General features: G+C 33.8%; 1 long non-coding RNA gene across 1 annotated transcript in view; it reads left to right on the top strand.

Moving 5' to 3' along the window:
• LOC146593306 (uncharacterized) overlaps positions 1-15,658 on the top strand; it is a 34,104-nt gene extending 18,446 nt beyond the window's left edge. The window contains exon 3 of the long non-coding RNA XR_014896426.1: positions 15,205-15,658. This is a non-coding gene — a long non-coding RNA (uncharacterized LOC146593306). The remainder of the gene's footprint in view (positions 1-15,204) is intronic.
• The last annotated feature ends 298 nt before the right edge of the window (positions 15,659-15,956 follow it).

Genomic DNA, 15,956 nt, shown 5'->3' with positions numbered 1-15,956 from the left:
AAAAAAAGATAAATATTCAGTTCTACAATCCTACTTGATACAATCCAATCTTACTTGAGTGACTAGGTTCCATTAAACGACATATACATGCTGAAATACTGCCGCAGTCATAGAACCAAGTTATACTTTCCTAACTTATTACTTTCAAAATTTTGTTATGGGCAAAAAGCCAACACATATTATGGATCCAATAATATATTACAAATTCAGTTCAAAAAAAAAAAGAAAAAGAAAAAAAGAAAGAAAAAAAGAAAAAAAAATTGGTTTAGATGGAACTTGCGCAACAATGATCCAAATTCCTCCATTAAAAAAAAAATGGTGAGAATTAATAATGCAATTAAAATACAGGATATACTATCTGTTGCTGCTTCATTTATCTGAGATTATTCTTTGTCCTTCCAGTTGATGAATTCCTGAGTGTGCTGACTGGTCTTCCTTAGGAAAAGGGGTGGGGGAAGCTGTTAGCATCCCAAATTCCAGTCAGGACAAAATCAATGTTGAGGATATCAGTTTCTTCCTCTTCTTGTTCTTTTCAAATTGGAGTTTGCYTAGAATCATTTTTTTTTAATCATTTTCTGATGGCATGCTTCTCTGCTATTGCTCAGCAGTTCTATATTATGCTATGGTTTTTGCTTACCTGTGGTTGTTTCCTGGACTTTTGTCATATATAAAACAGTCAAGCCTTATAGTCGCTCACAACCTGAGTTCAAGGATTAAGGGTAATACACAAGGCCTGTGGTTAAGCAATAAACATCTAAACACTTGTTTTTGCTGCAAGATTTTATATAGCAAGCAGCTTTGCAGCTAGGGCAAGCAAACCAAGAGAAAACAAGTTAATAGAAGTTCTTAGGTTAAGATGGTCTGTTGCTAGTAATAACAACATCRTATTTACTGTACTGCAAGGCTACATATTAATTGATAAATTATTATTACAATATTAAACTGGAGATAGAAGGGTTGTCAGGTCCAACATAACTTATATCAGTGATGACATCACTCAAAATGTAAGCAAGATTTATATTCCACCAAGCTGAAAAATTGATGAGGAGTAGGTAGAATACAGCTCATATTCACTATTTTTGTTGTAAATTCTTTCCTAATATATTGCTGGCAAATAAATAGACATTGAATTTGTTTGGCTTTCTAAAGGCTGGACAAGATTACACTGCCCCAAAATGTAAGAGTCAGTATTAACTGACATACCATACTAATTCTTAGTGTTTGTGACTCATATCAAGGCAATGAAGAACGATGACACATTTTATTACAGCCTCCAATCTTTGCTTAATGCTGTTACACTTCATTAAAAGCATATCAGATATGTTTTCTCTCATGCTAGCACTCTAAAGAGTTCAAGAACAGCTGGAGGGGAATGGAGGAAGRTAATAAATGTACAGGTTAATGACATGAGATTTGTCTGTAAATAGCAATCATTCAGCGACGTTCAGTGCCTGACTTCATTCAGAATTTTTCTGTAGCAAGCATAGTTTAATTATGAGCCACATGGTGTTGGTAYGGTGTGAATTTCATCTTGTACCTCTTTTCCATGACTTAACTGTGGCTGAGTATGTATGTATGGCCATGCTCCCTTGGTCTCAGTATGGCCACCCCACTGCAGGCTGTGGAAATGAAACCTAGCAATATTTACTGTTAATCAGATTATGGATTCCTCCCCCAAAACAATGGTCAAGGCAAGTTTTTTTTGCATAACTTATTCACTGTTTAGACTGGAATTCCAGCAAATTGATTTTGATTTGTCCATTTTGTTCGATTCAGATTTTTCTCCAAATCATTTTAGCAGACATGATCATAAACATCATATCATTAGTCTCAATAATCGTTGTATATTTAAATTGATTTTGTTTTTCTATCAGAACATTTAAATATATACATTATATATATTAAAAAAGCAATTTTTCACATAACATGTTGAGTTAGATTTTCAGTTTCTGGAATAATTTAATGTAGATACTTCTTCACATTTATGAGTCATCAGAGGAATGGTATTATGGAATAGTAGACTCTAAAAAACAAGTTTAAATGCAGATACTTCTTCACATTTATGAGTCATTAGAGGAATGGCATTATGGAATAGTGGACTCTAAAAAGCAAGTTTAAATGCAGACTTTGATATCTCTGTGAGAATGAATATTTGAAGTTGTATTTAGGGGGCATGGAGCTTGTGTATACAGTTTTTCACACACACACACATACGCACACAGTGCAAATCTGGGGTGAGACCTATTCTTTTCCAGAGAACAGGCACAGTACTGTATTCCATCTAAAATATTCTTCATATTTTGGCATATAGTTTGCTCACTTTGTGTAAATAAGTATTTCAATCAGTCACTTTGCCTTGGATTCTTAATTTAATTTTGTTATAGCTAAAAGGCAGTCTAAGAATAGTATAGCTTATTTATAATGGCCTTTAGAGAAAATATTGTTATATTTATCGTAAGCAGATGCCATTATAAAACAGAAGTAAATCACACAGAACTTTATAGTTGGTTTGATTGAAACACTGCATAGCATGTAATCATTCTGTATGTTTTTAATGATACTAGCTTTAATATTACGCTATTCAGCAGATTTTGATGTCATCATCTGTTACATTCATGAATACTTAATTTCCTAAGAAAGTAGTTACATTCCCTAGCCATTTCGTAAACACGAACATAAAAGCTTTTTAAATACCCCCTTCATCTCTGTATTCTGAGAAAGAACTGCACTAGTCCAAACTGACAAATTTGCTTTACTATTTTCCCTCAAATTCATATCTCGGACTAACAATTTGTGATCAAGCCAGTGCAAATGCAATGGCTTTTTTCTTTGTTTGAGTCAGATTGTAAGATGTTGTCATCACCTTCCTGGCTTGACTTCACATACTCTGAGACAGGAAATAATGGAAACCATATAGAGTATGTATATATGTATATGTGTGTGCCTGTGTGTGTGTAAACATATATACATATATATAATATAATTTACATATATATATTATATARGTATTATATATTTACACACATACACACATGCATGCATACACCATTTTCAACTCCTGCTTCCTGTGAAGAGTGACTATTCCTATGTCTAGGCACTCACTGCAATCTTTTCAATGACATAGTTACTTCCACTGCCATTCCTATACAATTAATGCCAATTCAAATCCAGCAGAAAAAGGGCAGAAGTCAAATGATGTCAGGGAGCCCTGGGGTAAGTTATAAGGACTATGTATCACAAAGGAATGTTGCACTTTATGTAAAGGGTTATAATAACTTCCACGGGTTTCAGTCTCTTCCTCTTCTAGAAGCAGAAAGAGCTTTCAACTTATTGACCAACRTTGTTCAGATTTTCCAGGTTCATAGTGAAGATAGGATAGAAGGATAGGATAGAAAAACAGAAGGATAGATTTTCTTTTCCTCTAAAAATTTCCTGTTGGAGAAAAAAACTGCACAAATTTGTAGAGCGATTGATTGAGGAATTGACTGGCGGGGATGGTGGTGGGGAGATGAGTCTTAGGTCAGGACATAGAGACTRGGATTTGCTGCTCTGTCTGTTGTTACATAAGGGTGAACCACAGGGAAAGAACCAATAATCTGAAATTAGAGAACGGTGATCCTCTGCATATTGCAAAGTAAAAAAAAGGAGAAAAATGTGGCTTTAGATTGCTTTTGAGAGACTGCGATTAAAGAGGTTTTTTTTCTGATAAATATTCAGATTTTTTTTTCTGTTTATCCGAATCAGATCTCTTCCAAGATCACCCTATGACAAGGTTTCATAGCAAAATCTAGAAATGCTTGATGAACCTCAAAAGAGCTTGATTTATATATACATAATGTAATTTAAGCAGCTGGGAATTTTTGATAAAATTTTGTTAATTTTCAATATATTCCTCAATGTTCTTTCAATGTTAGTAACAGCTAAAATGAAAATTAGCATATAATATTTAAAGTTGTGTATAAAATTAGGTATAGATTTTGTAATAGTTTACTACAAGTTCTTAGCTTTTTATTAGTTTTTGGATTGAATTATTGCTTACTCATGTAAKCACCAAATTCTTACTCTGATTTCCCTCAGAATTAACTTACCATAATGTTTTTAGTACAGGCAGATCATTAGCTTACCTATGATGCTTAAGTTGGCTAGTTAATTGCAGGCTGCATCAGYATTTATGTCCTCATACTCTCCTACATCAGTATTTATGTCCCAAGGATAATATTATGGTTATATGTGTTTATATTCAAGGGAAAAAAAAAATTCAGGGCATAAACATGAATAAAGCAAACAGCAACACTTGCACAATGCCTATTAAGAACAGACAGGGTTTTGTCTTGTTACAGACACAATTTCTTTTATTATTATTCATATTTTAATTTAAAATTGTACAATGGAAGCTAAATTCACTTTCTTTATTTTTCCTGAATTCCACAAGCTGAATATTTTTTCTACAATATACAATATTATTGATCAAACCCTKTTTCCTGAATTATACCTCTTCAAATGAATGTTAGAAATGAGTAATAAACAGTTAGCAGAAAAACAATTTACCAAATGCTACAGGATTTTGGCCCATGAGAGTGTTGGTGTTGCATTCTGGCAAACATTGAGTAAGTCGGTGTTCAGAACGTATATTAATTTTAAAACTTTGATTTGGTAATTGAAAGTTTTGTTCTGTTTCATAGCCCTGATCCAATGTTTGGGTTTTGATATTGTCAACTTTCTGCAAATGAAGAGGCAAGAGTGATTTGGTATACTGAAATCTGTAATCCAGATAACAACGAACATTTGGAGAGTGAATTACTTCTGTAATTGGTTATAAATGAATTGGTGMTTTGTTTATAGGTTTAGTTGTAAACAACAAAGAAGTTAGCACAAAGTTAGCAAGAAAGAATAATAASGTCCTCAGGTATTGTAGTCACACTGATGAAAAACAGAAGAGTTTTTGACTGTTTAAAATACATGAATTATAAGGTTTGTGTTMCTAAATGACATCTGACCATGTTGCAAAGTATCTGAGTTCAGAAGAATTTACTGGTTGACAAACCCTGTCCATATCAATGGAGATTCTGCAGAGGAAGATGACCAACAAGTAAAGAAACAAAGACTGAAGATATTCTGACTAGAATTATGAGAAAGTTGCAGCAGCAGCAGCAGYAGTAGCAGTAGTAGTTGTAGTAGTAGTAGTAGCAGTACCAATCCTTGTAGGAAAAGGTACCAAATAATTAGCAATGATACTTTAAGATAGCCAAACAGAATACAATAGAAAGAGGAAAAGACCAACAGACAYTAAACGTAAGAGCTAGGACAGTATATCGTCTCAGTTCAGACCTCAGAGAAGCTTAGGAAACATTTRTACTTAGAGAAACAAACTTCAGTGGTAATTTTATTGTCCTTTCAGTCATATGTAGAATATTCCACTGATTATTGTYGGTTAATGTTATTTCTTTTTTTTCKGCTAATCAAAATTAAAATTAAAAATTCAAGAATAACCAACCGACAGAGGAGAGTGTGAAATTTCTTTATGGTCTCTATGGTCATATGGCAGCCATAGAATCATAGAATCAGTAAGGTTGGAAGAGACCTCTGGAGATCATCTAGTCCAACCTCCCCACTCAGCAGGGTCACCTAGTCCGTGTTAGACAGGGTTGCATCCAGGCGGGCCTTGAAGATCTCCAGAGAAGGAGACTCCACAACCTCTCTGGGCAACCTGCTCCAGTGCTCCGTCACTCGCACAGGGAAGAAATTCCTCCTCACGGTCAGGTGGAACTTCCTGTGCTTCAGTTTCTGCCCATTGCCTCTTGTCCTGTCACACGGGACAACTGAAAAGAGTTTGTCCCTGTCCCCTGACACCCTCCCTTCAGGTACTTGTACACATTGATCAGATCCCCCCTCAGTCTTCTCTTCCCCAGGCTGAAGAGGCCCAGCTCTCGCAGCCGTTCCTCACAGGGCAGGTGCTCCAGCCCTCTGATCATCTTTGTAGCCCTACGCTGGACTCTCTCCAGTAGCTCCATATCTCTCTTCATGGAACCCAGAGTTCCCCTTTTATATTTTTATTTTGAGAAATCATTCACCTGCATTATTTATTTGYTCTTTTCCTTCTTTTGATTAAGCAAGGAATAGAACAGATTTCTGAGAAAATTATTTAGATATACTTCCCCCTTAACACTAAAATATTAAAGCTTAACAAATTTGACAATGAMTATCTATTATAATTTTACTGACTCAATTCAGGAACAGTCACTTCTTCCCTTCAGCCTATTTTTCCCTGCCAGAACGCAAAGAATAATACATAATGACATGATACAGAACATTTTAGTACAAAAGATAAAAAAAATCGAAACAAAATAAATACTATAGGAATAATATAAAAGAGATAGGAATATGTCCTTCAGGTGAAAATATCTAGATAAAGTAAGAAGTCAACTACGTTATCGTGCTATGGAGAAAGTCAAAAAAAAAATCCCACAGATGCACAACATTTGAGTAATCTGTTTCAGAGGGAAATTCTTTTCTGACATCTTGAGCAAAACATATTAGAAGGATAAGAGATTACAATATTATTCTTCTATCTGTGACCAATTTCATGTTTCAGAAGGTGAAAAAATGTAGATATTTAGGTAGGAAGGGGAAAAACATATTTTTTGGAGTTATAGATGATCATCAGAATCATTCRTATATAATTTTGCTAATTACATATAGAGTAAGATGAAATAACTTCACTGGTAATCATTTTTCAATACATTTTTCAGGACAGCTATGAATGACTTAAAAATGTCTAATTCTAGATCTCTCTATTTCTTTCATGTAGAAAGCATTATTTTGAAATAATTTAGTTTTTATCCTCATTCAGGAAAGTTGTTACAGAATTATAGCCTTTTCATAGTTGGAAACTTATTTTTTGATTTCTAATCTAAATTTATTCATAACCTACCTAAGTGTCTTGTACAAATAATATCTTTCATTTAGATAATCTTCTTCCTAATTTTTATAGAAAACATATATATATATATATATGTAAAAAAAGATTAGTGTAAGAGGACTTAACTTTTGAAATGACTTTGAATCAGTTAATAATGTAAATAGTTATTAAATTCAGAATATCAGAGCTATTAAAGGAAAATGAACACTGTATTTATTAATCTTCAGTTATGCACCTGGCACAAGAAACAAATACAATCTATGCCCCAAAGAGCTCACTTCCCATTTTGCACAACCAAATCATGTTAATTTTATCTTATTTATAATATTTTAAGGTCAATGCAAGGTTAGGAATATATTTRCTATGAATTACTATGGATATATATTATGGTCTCATAAAACCAAGTCATTTTGCTGACACACTGTTAATTACTTCTTGTGGATCGACATCACTAGGGAGAGAAAGCAACCATGCAAATTTTTATCTCATATTACAGCCAGTAGACTAGAAGAGAGAGGAAAAAAAAAAAAAAAAAAAAAAAAAAAAAAAAAAAAAAAAAAAAAAAAAAAAAAAGGGTTTATCTTCTCTAAATTTTAAACATACTGTATGCAGTTCAGTATTCCTAATTTCCTACTATGATTAGAGTATGCATAATTTGCTGATGCTCTTTATATATTTATAATATTTAATTCTGATTATAAGGAAGGATGTGTGCACATTTAGGAAATAACTTAAAAAATAAAGCATTCTTTACAGGGTCATACCGGCGTGGCAAGCCTATGTGTTATTGAAGATGCTGATACTTCTGCGGTGGAGGGGAAGAAACTTGACCACTCACATCTACTAAAAATAAGGCCTTTCGCATAACTGAATGGTATTTAGTTTTTGCAGTCTTAGAGCTTTGTTCTGTCCTTGTTCAGACAGAATATCACGTTCTTCCATGAGTATTAAAATCTCAGTCTGAGTAAAGGTGTTCGTTTAAGTTCTCCTAATATTTTTTTACACAAAATTCCATTATATGGATGGATACAATACATATATTGGATATATTTGCTGATAAACTTTCAAATTCTTGCTGTAGTATGTAGTCTGTCTGACTAGTTGTGTTGAAGGTGAAGTATCATTATTCTGTTTCCACTTGTTTATATAAACATATGCTCTAATATATATACACACATATATTTCCAGCAAGTATCAGAAGCATCTAGCATATCCTGTTAATTCCAATTAGATGAATGAGATTGCTTATTCCCTAACTTGACATGTTTAATACCACACAGTGATTGCTTCCTTTCCCAGCATAAATTCTTAATGACTTGAGTTTTCCAAGTCCTTTTCAATATGCCATGATCTTATCCATATATCAGGCCACAGAAGTTGTCTCTGGCCATAAATAAAAATCGAGATAATATCAAAAGGAAATTTTAATTTCATCCAAATTTAGAACTTTTTTCGTCCAAATTCAAGGTGCCATTAATAACTAACAATTTATTATAATAATGATTTACATATTTTTAAAAAATATCAGACATGGTGCTGTTTCACATCAAAGAGCTTTCCAGGGAAAAAAAAATCTATTGAAGACAAACTATATTTAGAAATATTAGTTAAGAAACACAATACAGTTTTATACAGCTTTTTTATTTTCTTCACTCATGTTTTGGTAATAAAAGGACTGAAAAATGATTTAGTACAGTGAGGTATACATTTTGGTACTATCTTGAGGTATGAGTGGTATTCTCATCAGCCATTTAATGGCTTCTCAAATCACAAAGATGTTTCCATTTGCATGGGCACTTCTTTCTTTAGACATCTTTTAACTGTTTTTAAATTTGGCCACGAAAATATATGAGAAGTACTATGCCCTCTGTTTTCAGAATGGTTAAATTCTCTGTGAAGCTTTCGAAATGGAGACAGGTTTCAGACTCATCTAACATGCAGACACCTGAGCATCTTCCTATAATCCTCCCTACAACCTTAAAATACTTCTAACTAAAGTCTACTAGCACTACAGCTTCTGTTTCTATGCTTCTATGCAGTGTACTTTATATATTTCCTGAAAATAAACAAATTTGAATTTGAGATGATAAGGAAAATCTAAAATTTCTTGGGAACACTTATGTTTAAAGTAGCCTTAAGAAACCACACACACAAAATAAACAAGTGTAGGTCAAATGCTCCGGGGCCATGTATACACTACATGCAATGCCGCCACATGATCCTGAGGAAAACGTTATGGAAGGATCTTTTAGTTGTAGAGGAGATGAAAATTTCTCCCTGCTCCCAGAAGGAGTTAATTGGATGAAATATCATAGTAACTTTGTGTTGTTCTAATACTACAGCTGAGGTYTTAATCTCCATGTGGAAGATACAGGCTTGGAGGATACACAATTAGCACAATTCTGGATATATATATTAAAAAAAAAAAGTAGTTAAATACTTTCTAATCATTCATGCAGTTTCATTACATTTTCTTTTCTTTTTGTTATTTCTCCCACTAAATAGAAGAAGTCCCTTTATTACACATGACGTAAGGCCAGGATTTTAGGATGACAGATCTTTTTCTTTCTTTAATCATTTAAAAACACAGTTGTTCTCACGAGTGAATCAAAAGTTACAAATCAAGAAGTGAAAACCAAACAGAAAACTAATTTGTCTCACGGACAGAAGAACATTTCCTAAATATTATATAAATCTCTGTCGGTATACTTCTGACCTTACTGAATAACTTTTTCTTGATGGAAGCCAGTCTGCTGTTAGGCAATCCATGTACTGGATGTATTTGCTGATAAGCTTTCAAATTCTTGCTGTAGTATGTAGACTTCCTTCATCAGAAAGTCTACTCAATTTTTTAGCAACTTTATACCCCCAGAGGAGTTTCCCAGACCTCCTGAGCCTTCCACTGCTTAGACCCCTTTCCTGCAAATTCTAGTTCCAGTTAAAGCCTTCAAGTCCAGTTAATAGGAAGGCAATGAGAGCAGGCTTGTAAAAGCATTTCTTAATCTCAGATGCTTTCAGCTTGTATGGCACTATAGAGTTACAACTCTGAGAAAAAATCAAAATCGTTAACGGAGCTGATTGCTCTTCAGAATCTTGACCTGTTTTTCCTCCATGTCATAATGATCCATCCCTTGTTTATAAAGCAATATCCCTACACGTTTCCACTGGGGAAATCACAGGCTCCACTGCAACCCCTGACTTTTATACAGAATGTCATTCAAAGTCAATGGCCCAGTCAAAAACCCATAGTTTCAGGAGAATGAGTCATTCATCATTAATGGCTCTTGATTGTTCCATCACCATTTCTCAGTCTTTTTATTTGGTGCCAAACTTACACCACAAAATTGTTGTTCCAAAGCCCTAAGGAAATTTTAGCATGATGTAGAAATAGCAAATGAAGGTCACAACAAAATATAGAGCCTCTGAAATAAGACGGAATTCACAATCTGAAAAATATTATTTTTGAACTTTTCTGCTTGTTTTCAACTTTATTTTTAAGCTATGTTTTTTTCTTGAATTCACTATTTCATTTTAACTCCCTGTTTTCRTAAGTGCTCCCTGAGGAGAAAGTGTAATTACTAATGTTCAAATTTAAACTGAACTTCTGAACCCATAATATTTGAGTATTTTGAAAGTATAAAAATTCATCCTTAATTGATTTGTATGATGCTACTCATACAGATCCACAAAACAGGAAGTTCTACTAAGATTATTTAATGCCAATATTACGATTTATTTTCATTAAAATTCTAATTCAGGAAGAACAAGGTTTATTTCACTTAGATTTAGCTAGAAGCATTAAAATTCCATATAAGTTTACAATACGATCTTCCTGAAGGACTGTTTTTACATTGTTTGCATTTAAACTAGAGTCATCATTTCATGTTGGGAAAATTCACTCAGTAATGATTTTAATAAGCTTATTTTTGACAAAACAGTAAGAAAGTTAGCCTCTCTTTGTAAACATAGGTTTCTTTCCTTTGTTTTTTTTCTTTTTTCTTTCTTTCTTTCTTTCTTTTTTCCTTTTTTTTTTTTTTTTTTACTTTTACAGAAATATACATTACTGCTATTGAACTGTACCCACATTAGCCTGTGAACTAACATCTCAGAGCCTGGAAACTGGTTTGCCAATTATAATATTCATCCATACTTCATACATCCATACCTCCATTAGCAGGGTAATTTTGTGATATTGCATATCATAAAATTATAGAGCTGGTTTCCTTCACCTAGACATCTTTGGTTCTTTTTAACACTGACATAATATTGATACAAATACCTACCAAAGCAGGATGATTGTGATTGCCTCTATTTCACATCAGTTATGTATTAATGAAACATTTGATACATACACATTCCTACACATACACATACATAATGAAACATTTGATACATTTGATACTGTCATGATACACACCACTGTACAATATATTACATCCTTAGAAATTATTGGTGGCAGTTTAAGTTTGAAGGAAGAGTATTTAATGCCCAGTTGCCAAGCTGTAGCTTTTTTCAAAAAGATAAAATGTAAACATTTGGGCATAGTTTCAAGGTAGAATGCTTTTAGGTACATAGAAAAAAAAATGTGGATGTTTAATGAAGTATGTCTATTTAACTTTCTGTCAAATTTGTAAGAATCATATCTTTCTGGAAGAAATAAACAATGATAATTAATGACTGACTCTGAGGCAAATTTTGATGGACAAAAAATATTTACTTTTATTTTTCTTCCTATATCTTAAATGTCTGATATTTACTCTTTATCCCATACTCGCACACAAAACACTGGCATTAACCATTGCTTGTTAAACATGTTTGAGGCTTATTCAATATTTTTCTTTGCTGACATCATRTTGCGGATCACTGCTTTCCAATAGACAATTCTTAAATAAATTGCATCACTTTAAGAAAAGAAAAAAAAAAAAAAAGTAGATCCAGGATCATATTTATACTCCAGCAATCACCTGAAAGAGGTTTTTAAGTCCACTTCAGATGCTATTTCTTTGAAAGGGTAGAATAATTTTGTGGCATGTATACATATATATATATATATATATATATATAAATATATATAAACACATATATATATATATAAAAAAGAATGTTCCTTCAGTAATTTAAGCTCTATCATTACAAATATTGTTTTGCTGGGGCACACTAGCAAAATCTATGTGTACGCCAAGTACTCTGTTAAATAGCCAAGCCTGAAATAACTAGAGATTTATTTGATTTTTGGGGTATTTTTATTGGAGGCATTTTGTAACTTAGTATCAACAACTGGTGATGAATAAATTACATGAAGTTCATAGAAAGGATTCTATTCTAAATATAAACAAATTTACTAAGAAACAAAAATCCTGATTCTCCTTTTCTTCTCACTGATATATATCAGGAATGATTCCATGGATGTAAGTGAAGTTACTCCAGTGAAGGGGAAAAAAAAATAAAAATAAAATAAAAATAAATAAATAAAAATGAAGAAGAAGAAAAAAAATCCAAAATCAAGCTGATACAGTTCAGACAGTTCAGACTGATGCTGGTTGAGAGCTCTTTTTTTCTAACCAGGCAGATACCTATCAGGCAAGGCACATATAGCAAATCAGCTATACTTTTGGAAAGTTAAACAAACTTACTCTTCCCTGTCCCAGTCGTTTCACTTGAATCTTACATCTGACCAATTAATTCAGTTTTCTGTGATTTCTCGTAGCATGGAAAACATTATCACACTTAACAATGCTCAACAAACAGTCATAAAGAGCATAAATACTACCAAATGTCGACTGATATTCCCATTATATTGACACAGAAAGTAAGAATAAAAGTTTATTTACCCTACATGCATAGGTAGCAAAATAAAACCAGCACTCAGAACACATTGCCACGATTGGGTAAAATCTTTGCCTTCATTAGAGACAGTATTTGGAAAATAAGGCCAGAGTTCTCTCATTTGGGATTCAAGGCCTTTTAGTTGTGATCCTTTCATGTAATTTCCATGCAAAACTATTCAGTACAAGGAGGAGAGCTCACTGTCACAGCACTCAGTCCAACACTAAGCAAGTTTTGGCTTAAATRTGGTGGTAAAAAGGGAAGAGAGAGTGAAAAAGAAATACTTGCCAGTAAAACATATGAGGAAGCRTTACTCTGACTTTAGATCTGTAGCAGTTGGATTTCCAACACTCAGTTGGCTAACTCAGGTTTTACTAAAAATGGAGGCAACTCTCCCTGTTGCAGGCAAATGGATACTGCACTCATCTCGATTAAGATCATCATCATCAACGGTCTGGGACCTAATAAGTATGCAGCCAGAAATATAAAGAAAAGAAAGATCACTGTTCTGGAATAAAAGACAAAAGCATGTCTATATATAGGAAAAAAAGTCTTGAGCACTCGGGTTCCTCCACATGGAATGTTCAGGCTTTTTGAAAGCTTCATCATCTAACTTTTCTCCTAATAAGGTCTATGGTTTCTTTACACACACCTAGTTTTTGGCATGATCAGTTATTGTGGAGTTACTTAAAGCAATTTGTCTTGAATAGCTTCAAATTAAGATGGAAATAGATTGCTTATCCTAACTATCATAAATCAAGTACTTGGAAAAGATACACAAAACAAAAAACAGAGTAGGGCTACAGCTACTGGAAGTGTTTAGAATATATGAAAAAGAAATTGTTTGGTTGTCAGATCTCTGTTCACCTTTTGTGGGCCAAATATCCAGAAATTTATTTGTGAATTTACCAGAATATATTTTGGGATACCTAAAATATGTTAAAAACCTGTCTAGATGTTTTTGAAATGGAGAATGTAGATAATCCCTTTTCTGTCCCTGTACCACAACACCTGGGTAGAAATATAGACAACAATAAAGCTGTGGGCCTCTTTATAAGAATAAATCAAAAAAAAAAATACAGCCATAAATATCTAAGTACACAAGCCACCTCAATGTTTTCATGGCTATCCAAGCTCAAGACTTCAAGACATCAGTTGAGTATCATCTGTTCAATCTGCTGGCATGAAAAAGAGAGAAATAATTTGCATTACATTTTGAAGTATTCCAGAATAAAATATGAAGAAAATATATTCAAGTTTGAGCAGTGAAATAAGAAAGTCTATATTAATTCATGGACACAAAATACTTTAATATTTGCTTTTTTCAATGTGAAATATTGCCTGACATTGTACTAAGAAAGTTGAGCTAGTCTTAAAATCGTTGTCCTACATTGTAACTGTCATCAATATGAGAAAGACTYTCTAGTTTCATAAAAGTGTCCCTCTTATCAAAAAACAAAAATAAAACCATACAGCTCCATATATGTCTCCTTAGATCTATTCTGTAATCAATGGTATAAAATAAGCATATCTGGAAAATGATTTATATTGTAGGTGCACTGAATCATCCTGTGTACACACATATCTCTACTGACCACTGAAAATCCCGATGGTAACTCCTGCAGTTGGATAAAATGAATCTAGAGTCTCATAACTGTAATTTGCTCAGGTAAATGGTCATTCTCCCTGTGCTGTATATATGGGAAATATTTTTTTTCCCTAAATTCTACTTCTAATTCTGAATGTTTGACTTTTAAATGTCACTAAGTTTTTCCAGATCTGCAATATAAAATATATATAGGGAATGCTGTAGTCTGTTTTCAAAAGCTGATTATCCTTTTAGAATGTACATTAAGCAGACCATTTAAGTGTCTAAAGTTATATTTATACAGAATTTGGGAGATTAGGTCTAGGGTAATGCTTCAATAAAAATGGAGGTAACTGCTGTGCTATAATGCATTCCCAAAAGCAAGTCTACTGGACTGTGTAACTGTGGCCACATATTCTTTGCTAACTATATCTGCACTAGGGAATGATCCCTGGCCTCCATACCAACWGATGAACAGTAGCTTACAGTGGATACAGTGCTCGGTTAGCCTCTCTCACAGTGAACAAGTCACTAGCTGGCACCTGACCCTCAGTCTCTTGTGGGACGTGTGATGACCCTTTAGTTCTCAGACATTGTTATTTCACGTGCTTCTTTTTTTGTCAATCCAAAGAGTTTGAAATAATTTGGGGGTGGCTGCAAACCAAGAGTTAAGTTTTCTCAATATGAAATTTGTGTATATGAATTTGCATAGGTGTGGCTTGAGGACAAAGTGAATAAGGGTCCAAAGACTTTAGAGGTAGGGAATGGTAGAGTGAAAGAAAGAAACAAGTTATAATTTTCTCCATGTTGCCTTTTGGTATCAACCATTGTAATTAATCTATTTATGCAATTGTACATATCTTTATTTCAGAAGCATCCTAGCTGGTTCAGTGCTGAAGATATCTCAGACATGAGCTGACAGAAGGGATGCACACCATTAGGAGACAGCGGTTGAAGGAATTCCATAACACCGAGATGTCTACGGTGTGGGTCTGCAGTGTCACACAAATCCCTTTCTGTGGATTTGTCAATCCTGCGGTTTTTAGAGGGTGTGCCCCCARGCGACAGCAACCCCACAGTGTGGTGGCGCTGGCCGTGGTGCACCAGGAGTTCATTAACTCCCGGGGAGCACCCAAGAGCAACCCCCTTTTCTATGGGCTGCGCCATCTGGAGTCTCATGCTTCCCTCTCCAGCACCTATCACAGCATCATCATGTAAATTAGTAACCTGACTCTGTAGCTCAGTAAATAGGATATTCAATGGGAAAATGTATTAACATTAATTTTTTTTTCCATTATTTATTTCTGTATATGATCCAGGATTTGTCTACAATCCTGAGAGCAATTTCATGTCATGAATCCATGTTAATGAAGGAAACTCATTATGTCATTGATAAAAAGGAAGAAAAACGATGCAAGCAAGCCCTGTTTTCACTTTTCCTTACAGCTGCACAAGACCTCTCTGTACTTAGTGTACTGTAGCAAATCTTGAGATAGGAGTCTCATTATTTCCTGTGCAATGCATCAGAAAGAAGTAACGAGGCTCCAGTTTGCTGAATTTATGCCTCAGTTTAGTATTCCAAGTGAAATAGGAGCTTGTACTCCTTTTATCTTTGTTTTCCTG

The sequence above is a fragment of the Rhea americana genome, unplaced genomic scaffold (genome assembly GCF_003343005.1).
Source record: "Rhea americana isolate MKP2758 unplaced genomic scaffold, rheAme1 scaffold_3, whole genome shotgun sequence".
Classification (NCBI taxonomy): domain Eukaryota; kingdom Metazoa; phylum Chordata; class Aves; order Rheiformes; family Rheidae; genus Rhea; species Rhea americana.
This window is presented reverse-complemented; position numbering and strand designations above follow the sequence as displayed.